This window comes from Cucumis sativus, chromosome 5, assembly GCF_000004075.3.
Source record: "Cucumis sativus cultivar 9930 chromosome 5, Cucumber_9930_V3, whole genome shotgun sequence".
Classification (NCBI taxonomy): Eukaryota; Viridiplantae; Streptophyta; class Magnoliopsida; order Cucurbitales; family Cucurbitaceae; genus Cucumis; species Cucumis sativus.
In genome coordinates, this window is record NC_026659.2 from 6,787,777 (window position 1) to 6,802,362 (window position 14,586).

A 14,586-nucleotide genomic window follows, 5' to 3' on the forward strand; every position below is an offset into this window, starting at 1 on the left:
CTATTGATCAGTTGGGGATAGTAAGTTGGAAAAATGAGACAGCATTGTTTGTAAGATTTAATTAGATGAAGTACTACTGATCTTAATATTATTATATAATATTAATAAGTTATTAGAGTCCTGATATATATCTAAAAAAACCTTTGCAATCTAAATATTCAATAACGGTGAATTGAAAATGATACTATCTTGAGAGGCATAAGCGGACGATCCAATTTATAAAAAATCAAGGTGTAATCCACCAAATTTAGGAAGAGTACGTGAATGAATTGATATCATATTTGAATGAAAGAGATCTTGAGAATATAAAAACATGGTTAAAAATCTTAAGAATCCAACAAGGTGCACTACTACAAAGACATACTCTCTTGATGCTTTAAAAGAGTAAAAAATTCATGTTCTTGACGTTTTTAAAACAGACTTTGAAGTCAGTGTGTCAAGAATGTCAAAGTTCATTACCATTAATCAACGTCAAGAACAATGAACGTTGACATTTAATAAACATCAACTACATAAAATTAATGTTCATGACATGTAAAAAACATCAAAGTATGTTGATGTTCATGATGTTTAGAAAAATGTAAAGAACTATAGTTCTTGATATGTCAAAAAGTGTCAAGAATGTGAGTGTTTATGACATTTAAAAAAATCCTCACTTGATTCCGAAAAACTGTCAAGAATTTGAGTGCTTCTTACATTTAAAAAACGTCTAAGTATATTTCAAGATTTTTTTTAAAGACTATACTTTAGATATTTTCCTATAGTTTGTTTATATTTTTGTTTTTGTATATATTGCCAAAGTTCGTGTAGTGTGGTCCAAAAATCACTTAAATATGCATCATATTCATAAAAATCAATTCCAAGACTTGAACATATATGAACATTTCATTTACAAATCTTTACATTGTTCAATATCGCTTGTCATATACGAAATCTTATAACTCCATGAAATATTTTTGTAAGTTAATTATAAGGACAATATGGACAACCACATATGAACATTTACATAATACATGATAGTGTATGAAATATGTTATCTACTTTAGCTTAATCCAAGCTCGATTTGTGATTTTGCATTCTTCATTTGATATTTTATAGGTAATTTGCATTTTGAAGGTAGAATGTGAGGATTATGTCATTTTAGAGCTACTTCAGGCAATCTGGAGACATACGACGTCACCCAAGACAATATGGAGCAAGAAACTGAAAAATGGCCGGTTAGATCCTTGATGCTCCACAACGTTGAAGATGGCGTCAAAAAGGCAGAATACCCCTTTTTGCGTAAATGGCCAAGCATTATGGGGCTCTAAGTTGAGACGAAAAGCTCTCGCAAGCGAGAAGTTTGGCGCCCTTGTGCCGCTACATTAATTTATATTTGTTGTTAAACTGCCAGCATGAACCCCATTCCAAATTTTGCTATTTTCTCTACTTCTCTCCTAGTTTTCTATATCTCTTCATATAGTACTTGTGGATTCCAAACAACTCCTTATCATCCAACACGTGGATGAAAGACTAAGATACCATTTTCTAGCTTGGGTTTCATTGATTTTTCCTTTATCCCTTTGAATTCATGAGAACTTAAACTTGTTTTATGTAATCTTTGGTTCAATTCTGAATTTGAATGATGATTTGTTACATGTTTAGATGCATGAAAAATATATAGCTTTAAGTTTGCATCGAATCTTTGACTCGTGACAATTAGCTAGATAAGATTTGTTAAGCAATAGGTTAGGTTAGCTTGTGCTTCTACTTTGATGTGCAACGTAACCAACCTAGGATTGAACCTATTGAATGTCAATTAGACGCATGGAAATTAGGCATTTCACATAAGGATCTCTATAACTTAATATTATTGGAAAATTCAATGTTGCATTGCTTAGTGGTACTAGATTAGAACAATTAGAACCCTGGAACAATGTAGTTATCTAAGGTAATTAAATTGGTTAAGTGAAGATTGTATGTAGATAAGTGATGATAGTTTGATGAATGAATTCTTTGGATAAGGGAGAAATTGTTATAACCCAAGCCACGTTTTTTTGACATAGTTGTTTTACTTTCTTTTACAATTTACTTTATAAGAATCAATTTTAGCTCAAACCTCCCTTAGTTACCTTGGGTTGGAAATTAGTTTTTAAGAGAACTAGTGTGCTCCTTGTAATCGACTTGGACTTGCCACTAAGACTAATGCTTACTGAGAAAATTTGGTTAATTATTTAGCATGGGTTTGGGTAATGAAACTTGTCCTTCAAATTGGTGCAATTGCTAGGAAGCACTTAGATTTTTCTTGCAAAATAGTTTACTACCTATTTATTGTTCTTTATTTATTATTTTTCTTTGTATGACTCAATCCTCCCCGGATCAAAAATTTTTGTTGTATTTTGCAGATCTTGATCGAGAGGAAAGACAAAGAAGAAGAGAAGTTAGAGAGCATAAAGCTATTAAGGAGGAAATTTGTGCTAAAGGCACGTTTGAAGAAAAACTTCCAGAGCAGAAAGCTGAGAGCATGATAGATACTTCACTAGAGTGAACCTTAAGGGATCTAACTGTCCCTGAATTTTCTTAGCAACCCCTCTCTATTACCTATCCCGAGACCATAGGTAATTTGGATCTAAAACTAGTTTAATTCACTTTTTACCTCTTTTTCATAAATTTGCAGGTGAGAGCTGCCACAATTTCATGAAAGAGTTCTCATGTATTATGCTGTAGTATGAGGCCACATGGAGTGACTTAAAAGCAGCTAAACCTCATAGACTTCTTCTTGGCCTGGAAGGATTATGCTAAGGATTGACTATTTATCCTTCCTACAAAATTTGTGATTACCTTGGCCCACACAAAGAAGCTTCTATTGAAAAAGTTTTACCTTGCTTTTCCTGCCGCCAAGGTCAGGATGAAAGATTTATACCATTACGTAGGCGAAGGGCAAGACACTACACGAGTACTGGGAGTCGTTCAAGCACCTATGACAGTTTTCCACATCATTAGATTTTTTAGGCGCTCTTGGTTCTAAACTTCTATGAGGGGATTGTCTCCCGTGATAAAAGTATGATAAATACAATTGCAGGAGGAGTATTGGTGAACAAAACTCCTTGAGAGGCTCGAACATTGATTTCACCACGGGCTCCTAATATTTAGCAGTTTGGGATTAGAGACTAAACTCCCATATCCACCACATCTTCAGAAGAGGTAAACAAACTTATATCTGAACTTGCCAAACTAACTACTCTTATGAAACAATAGGTATTCATTTCTTGTGGACAATAATCTTACGAGCATGTAGTTGAGGTGAAATATGTATGAAACCAGTAAGGTAATAAGCCATATAATAAAATCCACTAAGGAAACTAAGGACACTGTTAGGGAGGTTAAAGGTATGGTAATTCTAGGAGACCCTTAGAGGATGATGTGTTGTTTTGTAGCTACAACTAATGATGATGTTTCTATTGCCCTTTTTCTTAGCATGTTAGTTGGTAATGTGGAATCTATGGAAGAGAAGATGAAGAAGAGCCCTCTTGCTTCACAAGGCAAGAAAGCCCCACTAAAAAAGGTAAGAAAATATGGGTTGAAGTACTTTTCATGGAGGTTGTAGCTTAGGCTAAGGAGATTATCAAGCAAGATGCTCTCATTATAATTAATTTTCTCATAAACCATGACAGTCCATGTATGTTTGCTATTTCTTGTTCTATAAGATCTAGGAAATTTAAGCATGTTATGTTAAATCTAAGATCTTAAATACATATTATGCTTTCTCTTGTTTACAATGAGTTTCAATCACATATATGGCACCCTACTGATATCTTAATGCAGTTAGTTGTTTTCTCCTTAGTTAGACCTTTAGGTTTGGCTAATGATGTTGCTGTCATTGTAGATAGTCTATTATATTTCGTGTGGACTTCCATGCTGTGAATGTTAATACTTTCTCCCCTCTCGATGAGTTATATGTTCTATTAGAGAGACCCGTCTTAAAGATAGTGAAAGTTGTGATTGATGTGAACAAGAGGTCTCATAGAATTAAACAGAAAGGAAAGTCACAAACCTTTGTAATGTTCAATGATAATCCTTCTACTACTCCTACTTATTTTAGTTCTATTATTTTATACAATTGTAGTCCACCTCCTAAGTTGGGGGTGGAGCATGTTGACTCTCACAATATTATGGTTGTTGAGGCAGAGGACAGTTGAGCATAATGACCTTAAAAAATTGTGCTACCGAGAGGGTATTATGATTTTTATTTTTATTTGATCTAAATTTTTCTATCATTTACTTTTTTCATGAAAATTTTAAGAGAATACATCTTTCTATGAGCTAGACACTCATCCTTTGTGCGTCAAATTCTAGGGAAATTTTTGTTTCCATTTCATTATGTTCCATGTTTTATTGTTTTATCACAGTAAGGACAATGTATGATTTTAAGTTAGGGGTGAGATGTGTCTGTGTTATGGCTTGAGCCCTTGAGCATCTGAGCTAGAGCTATTGTGTGTTTTAATTGTTTGCTTGGTTACTTTGTGTTTTTTTATGATGCACTCTTAGAGTTTTTTAGCATGTATGTGAAATATTGCATGATGAAAATAAGAATGATTTTAAGCATAACTTAAAAACCTTTCTTCCATCTCTCATGAACACTTGAGTTTTTCACTTGAGTATCCTTCATGCATGCTTAGAGTAGCGTTATTGAATTCATATGTTTGTTGACACCCCGAAAGCTCTCCCAAAAGTGAATTTAGTAATGCATGTGTGTTAAATTGCATGTTTCACTCTTGTTGACCATTAAGGCATCAAAAAAGCTTATAGCATTCTAGCAAGCTACCTTTGTGTGATTGTGTATTTTGTTCTATATTGCTTGAAACTATCAAGGATTAAGTTGGGTGTGGTGATAGCGTATGCAATAAACTATCTATTTTTGCTTAATTCGAGCTCGTTCCTTGATTTTGCATGTTGAAATTTATGTTCTAAAACTCGTAGTTTGTAGTTTAAAACGTATTTTATTCAATAAAGTGGTTATTAAAGACTTATTAGTGAAAATTAAATACTATAATCTTGAATTCAATAAACTAAGGTCCTGAGGCTATCTAATAAAGACAAATGTGGATCAAGTTCGAGTATATAGCCTAAATGGTCTATAGTATAGGAATAAGGTTGGAGGTCTTATTCTAGAAAAGCTATGGATGCAGCCCGATTTGTAATTAGTACAAACGGTGTAATCTGAATCATTCATGTGGAGACATGAAAGTGGGGTCATCCTATGTAAAGTGTTTACATAATAATGAAACCATGAAATAGTCACTTTTACGTTATAACATCGTTGAGTGTATTAAATTGACTATTTCAATTATTGATGACCTAAGTAATTTAATCTTAATCATGAACTAACTATGAACTTTTGTTCATAAATTTTTTTTCTTAGATCTGCATAGGTGAGGACAACTTAACAACGCTAGCCTAATAAGCCTTCCATTTCATGAGTAAGACAAGGTGGATAGTTAGGGACATAGCATGTAAGATGGAACTCACTCCTACCCACTTTAAGGATAATAGATAGGTTGTTTTCCTTAAGGACTAAATCCAAGTCTTGAACAAAGGACCTCACCCTCTCATTTGCTCGAGAGGGATTCGATTTATAGGTTAGACATTCAACCAACTATACAATAGTGGATCAGTGAGACTAAGGAGTAACATTAATATCGAGAGTAAAATGGTATTTTGACCCAACTAAAGTTATAAACAAATAGTGAAAGATTAACTTATCAATCATGGTTATATCAGATGGACACAAATATATCTACAGTGAGGAAAGTACAACTATAAGAATGTAGTGGAATGACTCAATTAACGAATGTGAGTTAGCTCAGATTAAAAGAGTTTAGCAAGTCAATCTTTTATAATTGGAGCTCATGATCTATAGGTTCATTAGGTTTTCTTACTAGCTCAATTGGAAATAACTTAAAACAGTATGTTGGATTAGTTTAATAGTTCGAATTAGGTAAGGAGAGAGAAACCGACAAGTAAATGTGATATAGCATTTAATTATCAGCTTAGAGATAGAACTTTATATTTAAATATGATTTAAATATAAAAAAAATATGAATTCAGATTCATTTATGGAAGCTCATAATCGATGAAAATAATTGAAGTTGTAAAAAGTCAAAATATTGACTTTCGACTTTGAAAATTAAAACTTTGATCAGCTTTATATTCAAATGTGATTTGAATTTTGAAAAAACGAATGTGGATTCATGCTCGAAAGGTCAAAATTATTCAAGATGAAAAAGATAGTAAAAAATTAAAATATTGACTTTTGATTTTGACTAGAATGGTGAAAAAAACAATTTGCCATTTGACTAAAGTTAGCGAAAAAATCCAACATTTTATCTGACAATTCCACTAACTCATAGTGGAATATGTGGTTGCGTAATATGCAAACATCTAGTCCACCAATAGTTAGCGGAATGTGAGAAGTCGAGTTTTCGTGAATTTACACATTCAATAGTTGCATGTCTTTTGTTTATTTAAAGACTAGCTTGTCAAGTTTGAAAAAAAAAAGGCAAATTTTAGCTTTTTGTCTTTAAAATTAAAAAATAGAAAAGTCACCTTAAGTTTTCCAACCCTAATCCAATTTTCATCTCTCTCAAATTCTTTTCACTCATTTGGTTATGCCTTAAAGGAGGAAGATAAGTGTAAAAGTTGATTCTATATGTGTCGTCTTACGACGAAGAGGTCCAAATATTGGCTGAGGCTATGGATCCATGATTTATGAAAAATGTATGAAATATTATTCAAATTTAAATGTTTACAAGTACTATGATTAATTATGGAATAAGTTTCTATTGCTAAATGTTTCTTAATCTGAAGGTTTTATGCTAAATTGTTTATGAAAACATCTTTTATAAAATTGTAACTCATTAAGTCTTTCGACTTACCTTTTCAAAATGTTTTTCCATTTTTCAAGTACAGATTGTGCATGTTCGAGATTGAACTTACTACTGTCAGGTGAATCAATGTTTAATGGTTTAAAAGAGTTATTAGAGTAATTTTAAGTTTTGTTATTAGAGTTAATAACTATGAGTTAGTGAATCAATGCTTAATGGTTTAAAAAAGTTATTACAGTAATTTTAAGTTTTGTTCTTAGGGGCCGTTTGGGGGAAGGAAAGGAATAAGGGGGAAAATGAATAAGAAAAATGGAGGATTAAGTGAAGGAAAGGATTATTATATTCCTTGTTTAGGGGAAGGATTAAGTAAAAGGAATACGAAGAATTACTTATAATCATTGTTTGGGAGAAGAATTAAGTGAAAGGATTATGAGAGATTATTATAATCCTTGTTTGGGAGAATGATTATTTTGGGGAAGGATTATGACCAAAAAATTGTATTTTTTTTCATTTGTGTAATTTTTTTTATTTGTATGTTAACTCCAATATGATAAAAAATACATAATTATTTTTTTACCTGAAAATGAATATCTTTTTTCACGAGTCCAATACAAAATGAAAATGTGCTAATATTTTTTGCACTGTGTAAATTGTTTGTATCGTAAAAACTCTACAACAAAAAATTGTATTCAAATTCATTTTTTTTAGTTAAGTTGTACCGTTATCCAAGCGTTCACAAAAAAAATTGTATTGATTTTTTTTTAATTTTGTATAAATATTTTTTTACTTGTAACGTACACCTAATATACTTTGAGAAGTAAAGTTTTTTTTTCCATTTGTACCATAGTTTTTTCTTTCTTTTTTAACATTAAATCAAATACACAAAATAAAATGTATTAATTTTTTGTTGTTGTTTAAAATATGTTTATGAAATTTATATTGTAAATTCAATTCACACATAAATTGTATGATTTAATTTTTCATTTGTCTTCAATTTGTAGTTTAATTTGATCCGTAGATCCAATACATTAAAAATATGTTTTTTTTAATTTATGGCAAATATTTATATTTTTCTACTACAATACCATATGAGAAAGAAATTGAATTACATTTTTTTTCAATGTGTAAGAAATGTTTATGAAATGTTTTCCGTAAACCAAATACAAACAAAAATTGTATTTAATTTTTCTTTTTTTTTCCATTTGTCTAAACTTATTTATTTTGTTCGTACTGTTTTCCAAAACGACGAAAAATTGTATTAAAATAATGTTTATACTTCATTTCTGCTGCAACCTCAACACACAACAAATATATATTAATTTTTAAATTGATTTTGTATAATAAAAAAAATCAGATCGTACACACAATACACAGTACAAACAAATTTGATTATTTTTTTTCATTTATGTAAAATAGGTTTCTACAAATTGTACCGTAAATAAAATACAAAAAAAAAATTGTATTTTAAGTTTGTATCATCAATACTTGCAATAAAAAATTGTATTATGTTGTTTTTATTTTTTTTTTCATTTATTAATCTTTTTCTTCGTGGAAACGATAAGCAACATACTATAGAAGAAGACTAACTCATTTGGCACAAAAAAATGAAGAAGAAGAGAGAGATTAATTTGTTTGTGAAAGAGAAGAAATAAAATGATTAATTTGGAGAGAATAAATAAATGAGGAAAGAGAAGAAGAAATAAATGAGGAAAGAGAATAAGGAGAAGGATTATATTGGGAAATATAAGGATTATATTGAAAAATGAAAGGATTAAGTGGAAAAAGTGGGTAGTAAATGAAGAAAAAGAGAAGGAATAAGAGGGATTAAGGGTAGTATTTTCCCTCCCCTTAATCCCTCGGCCAAACAAAGAAAGGACTATCTTAGTCCTTTCCTTTCCTTTCTTTTCCTTCTTCAAACGGCCCCTTAGAGTTAATAAGTGTGAGTTAGAAAGTTATTGTAGGTAGCTTTTTGTTTCCATGTAAATTAATTTACTAAATTGGCTACACTACCATTTTTATAAATTGTGTTAATATGTTTATGAATACATATCATGTGATAAGGTTTTTATGTTAGAATCAGTTAGTGTCGTTCAAGAGGAAACGATATTGGTTGACTTCATGTCGTCTTTTGAATCGAGAGTAGGTGTGCAATTAGAGAGTATGTTTTTTCAGTAGAGGTGCTTTTTCCTTTCTAATGTTTCAATCCTATGAATTATATTTGTTCTATGTCAAATGACCACTTGAAATTTTTTATAGAAACCATGTTAGGGAGCTCGAATTTCATAAAGGATGCAAGAGAATGTCAAGGGCTTAGAATATGTTACGAATGATATCATAGTGAAACTATGTCGAATCTAAATTTTGAATCATAGGTCTACGACATTATACACCAGAAACATCATAGTTTTTAATAAAATAAGTGAGTTACTTTTCGCATTTATTTGTTAGTTATGATTTCCAACACTGTGTTATCTAATACTTTCCATTTCAAAATATGGAATCGTTTGTTACTCATCGACGGTTCTCCATATTATCTATTTTGTTGGATTTTTTTGATTGAGTTGGAGGTAGTGAATTTGGATAATTGACCTATTGTGGAATGATGTACATTAATTTTAACTTGTGGAATATTCAACCGTTTTTTTGGTAGAATTAAATTAAACCAACATGAACTTTTTATTTGAAGGGCTATTAAATCTAGATCTTGTTTTGTTTTTTTGTTTAGTTAGATAACTTGGTGGTATGATATATCCCATCATTAACTTTTGAAATAGTAATAAATGACCTTTGTCATTTAAACTTAATTTGAATGGACAATTTGGAACTGTCATCGAATGATTGGAATGATTAACACGAGAATAGTAAGAAAAGAACTTTTAACAACATGGTGTTTTCTTTCTATTGTATGTTTTATATAGGAACGTTAACAAAACTAACAAATTTGACAAAAAATTTACAACATATATAGAAATTTTAGATTCTATCAATAATAAACATTGATAGACACTGATATGTTTTTATTCATGACATTGATATAGAAACTGATAGATTTTTATTAATATTTCTATTATTTATAAAATTCAAAATTTTGCTACAGCCCGTAAGTATTTTAAATTTTGGAAATGTCTCTTTAATTTATTTATTTTTTTAAACTCCCTTGTTGAATTAGAAATATTGATTAATCATAAATTGCTAAATCGTCCCAACAAAAGCGTTAGTAAATTGTAGAAATCATAAATGTGGTCGAACAGAGTACTTATATTCGATCTGGTCCTAAGTCCATGTCAATTCAAGACTGTGGTGCAAATTTGGTCAATGAAAAACACTGGCCCAAGCGCACCCACACCTTTAGCCGAGGGATAATATTTGGGAATAGTTGTAAATTTAGTAACTAAATTCAAAGTAATTAAGTATATAGTAACATTTTAAAAAATTTACAAATATAGCAAAATTTGTCAAATTCTATCAATGATAGAAGTCTATCATCGATAGATCATGTTATAAATATTTGTCTATCACTGATAGACTATACGAGTTTATCACTGATACAAGTCTATCAGCGATAGTTTTGCTATATTTGCAAATTTTTTTAAATGTTGCTATATCTTTAATTATTATTCCTCAAATGGTCATCCATTACAATTGCCCTAATATTTGGGCTCAGAACACAGCTCGACCTTTACACATTTAAGGCGCTTGAAAGACTTCTATAAATAGAGATAGGGACCATGAAGATTAAAGCTTTATATTTGTCAACACTCAGTTTTGATCAATCGTGATTAGAACCTTCTAAAGATTGAAACTTAGAATACAACTTTTCCTTGAATCGTTGAAGATGGAAACTTTGATTAATTTTCTTGTAGATTGAAGACCTAAGAAAGGAATATATACTACAGACAATACACTTTAAGAAAATTCACTTTGTAAAACCATCTTAGGATATCGTTTTCATGAAACAAAGTTGTGGATTCAACAACATTTCATTTAATTAATCTAACTATTTACTTAAGGATAGAAGTATACTATCCATCCTTTCTCGAACTTAATCTTTCTAATGTCTAGAAGTCAAACCTATTTTGATGTAATTGATCATAAAGACGACGCATTGAGGCCTTCATTATTAGCCACCAATATTATCTCTATCATTAACCATGCATGTAGTTTATAATATTAGTTTAACATGTTAGTTCCAGTTCTATATTCTCTACCTGAGGTAAAATTGAAAACCTAAATTAAATCAAATTGTGATTGTTTATACTACTGATATAAAGTATAAGCATAATAAAATGTAATTAATAAAGTTCAATAAATTAAACTATTGAAGTAAAACTCCACAATGTTTAAATCCATCAAACCTTACATACAGCTAAAAATTATTTAGACGCTCATGATATGCAGAATATCAACTTTAAACATGAGGAACAGAAGTGTAGAAGTAAGAAACAAGAGAAGAAAGAATTAGTCCTTGATCTTGATCTTTGGCGGACGACACGTATCAACGTCTTCTTCACAATCAACCGCGTTCAACCTAGCCTCTTGACCTCTGTGGAAAAGCTCTCAGTGATCTCACAAAATGTCATGGTCAGAACTAATGCAAAGTCCCCTTTATATAGACTAATATTTTTCCAAAATTATATAGAATTTAAATTCCTAAACTGATAAGTAATAGATAGACTCTGTTATTATTTGACTTTATTTTCTAACATAGATGAAAGAATCTCTGGACTCTAACTTTGTAGATGGATAGAGTTTGAAAAACAAGAAAAAAAGAAGTGATCATTCACCTTAAACGACCCATCAATCAAATGTTATGATTCAATACGAACAACGAGTTTAAAACTAATGAGAAAGTGTTGCCCCAAGTGTTTTTCACCTCTCTTTATATCCTAATTCACCTCTTTATATTTCCTACATCAAACTTTGACCTATTGTAGAAGTATTTTATCATTTTGCTGTCAAATGAACTCGTTTCAAATGCTATATATGTTTCCTACAATTAAACCTAGCTAATAAAGCATAACAATAACAAATTATTACCATGGCTAACAAATTTAAGTATAAGAACGCTTTTTTTCCGGTGTGTTTCAATACTTAAATTAATCGAGGACAAGTTTGTTATACTAATAAATATTCTAAAAAATCTAATCAAACACTACCAATCCAACGGATCTAGAACCAAAAGAGAAAAGAATGTATTTCGCAAATATACAAATCACTTTACTACAACCTTAAAATGTATATGTCTGATAGCATCCAAAATGTGGCAACTAATTATAATTAATTTAGAATCGTTCTGTGATTTTAAGTTTCTATTTGACTATCTTCAAGCAATTTAAGGGTCTAGAATTCATTTTTTGTGCCAATTTACAGCTTAATTAGGCAAATTTGAAGTCGAAGGGCATCAATTGAGAGTGTAAGGGTGAAGAAAAAGCCAATTTAGGCCTCGGCCTTGTAGCCGTCGCGACGTCCAACAGCACTGTGCTTAACGTTGTAAGGCACTAGCTGCCACTAACAGTGAAAAGCACACCGTGTCATAGTGCAGCCTTAGGTGCTATGTCACTTCAAAGTTCATCTATGCGTGTCAGCTTGTAAGTGTCGCGGTGCTGTCTATAGCTTATCAACGCCTTTATGATTTTAGATATAATTTGTCTGCTGCCTAGGTCAAACCACCACGAATTCCAACCATTCAAGTGGATTTCTCTCAGTTTTCTGGGTTCTTTTTGTTGTTTTATGCTCTCAAACTCTTGCTGATGATCATCCCACATGTAAATGAGAGGTTAAGATACTCGTTTCTAGTTTGGATTCTTAGGATAATTTCTCTATTTCTTTGTATTTGAGAGATTTTAATAAACTTCTTTATATTGTGTCTCAATTCTTATTTTAAAAACATTGATCATATTTTCTGGGAATGGTATGATTTATGCTTTTATTTAATGTATGATTTTTTTGCACATTTTCATAGGTTAAGTTATGAAGCAAAAGGTTGATTAGCTAACTATTCAAAATTAGATTGATATTGATCAAATCAACCTTGAATTAGAACTGTCAGGATAATGCTTGGAAATTGATCGTCCCACCTAAGGATCTCTAAAACTTTATGTGATTAGAAAACTTCAACCATGTATGTTTTTCATCTTATTGAACTTGAATAATTAGAAATTTAGAATAATGATCTAATTAAGTTAATTAGGTGTAAAGGACTGATTGAGTCGGATAATGATAACTCAAATGAACAAATATTTTGAATAGAAAAGAAGAAGAAGAGGAGGAAGAAGAAGAGGAAGAAGAAGAGGAAGAGGTAGGGAAAAGGTTTTTGAGATATTTTATAAGTTTTATTTTAATAAATAAATTATTTAATGTTTTTAGAATTAGGAAAAAAAATCTTATTTTAATAAACTTTTGATTTAAAATGAATTTTATTTTAATAAATTAAATAAATTATTTTTTGTATCTTTTATGACACTAAATAACTGTCACGGAAAGTGAAATTCGAAAAATTTCGTCTTCTTCCACAAAAAACGCGGATTTTTAGCTTCGTGACAGTTTTTTATTTCCTCCTTTCAATTTGGGAGGTATATAACTGTCATAGTTTTTCTTGTAGTGCTTACTAAAGAAATTCACATGTTACCCTATATTCAATCCACACTTACCAATGAACTAGTTTTTGGTGCATATTATTTTATGCAGGTTTGTTGTTGAGGAGCACCTTAAATTTCTTTGTTAAAGGGTTTTTAGTCTTTGATCGATCTTGTTGTCTTCTTTCTTTGTATGACCCAATCCTTACAAGATCAAAATTTTTTGATACATGTTTCTCTTTAAACTATGACTAAAGAAAAGGAAGACTAGAGAGCGAAGAAGTTCTCAAGAAGAAGTTTTGGAGAAGGCACATTTGAAGAAGAGCATTCAAAAGAAGAACTGAAGTTGAGATTATGGCTAAACCTAAGCCAGAATATACTTTCAGTGGTAGGAGATTGTAAATAAGACTTAAACTTTAGATCTTTTTTGTATTGACAATAACATGATATTCTATATTGTCTCACCACGTCACAACAGGATGATGATAGCGCCATCGGCATTGTGTATGCCAAAAGACATACTCTAGTCTTATTTTGGATCGCATGCTTCTGCCTTCGTCATTTGAGCTTCTTTTACAAATGCCACCAACACCAACGTCAAAATGAAAAAACTTGTCATTGAAAAGAACGTTCTTCATTTTAGGGGATTATTTTGAGAGAACAGTAATATGTGTGAGCTGAGAAAGACAATTGGATTGTATTGTATTTTCTAAATGATTCAACCATTATTTTATAGACTTGTATCATCAAGTATTTTTTTTCTTTTTTAAGAAAAACATTAGTTAATGTTGTTTTGTTAATTCATGTGTTACATGTCGTTGGAATGTTTGTTGATAGTTAATCAGCTTCTTTTAGTAATTTAATTGTAAGGCTGGTTAAAAGATTGTTGGTTTAGTAATCGTTAAAAGTATGGTTTTTAAGGCATACTATGCTTCATGATGTGTGTTGCTGCAAATGGTTTTTTGTATGCATGATTTCCATGCCCATACATTTCTGGACTTCTATGTTATGCGTATTAAATATTGATGTGTCCACTACTAAAATCACTTCATCGTATTGAACAGTTTCATATCCTCTAAGGCTATTTTTTTAAATAAAAAAAGGTCACATTATTCTTTATATTAATGAGTTTTCATTTCCATTTTAAC

At 30.7% G+C, this 14,586-nt stretch overlaps 2 long non-coding RNA genes across 2 annotated transcripts; both read left to right on the plus strand.

The window, feature by feature from the left end:
• Positions 1 to 916: 916 nt before the first annotated feature.
• On the plus strand, positions 917 to 4,166 carry LOC116403782. Its single transcript, XR_004216610.1, has 2 exons — positions 917 to 3,183; positions 3,457 to 4,166. It is a non-coding gene; the product is annotated as an uncharacterized LOC116403782 (long non-coding RNA).
• A 9,133-nt stretch (positions 4,167 to 13,299) lies between these two features.
• On the plus strand, positions 13,300 to 14,191 carry LOC116404102. Its single transcript, XR_004217028.1, has 2 exons — positions 13,300 to 13,826; positions 13,917 to 14,191. It is a non-coding gene; the product is annotated as an uncharacterized LOC116404102 (long non-coding RNA).
• Positions 14,192 to 14,586: the final 395 nt, after the last annotated feature.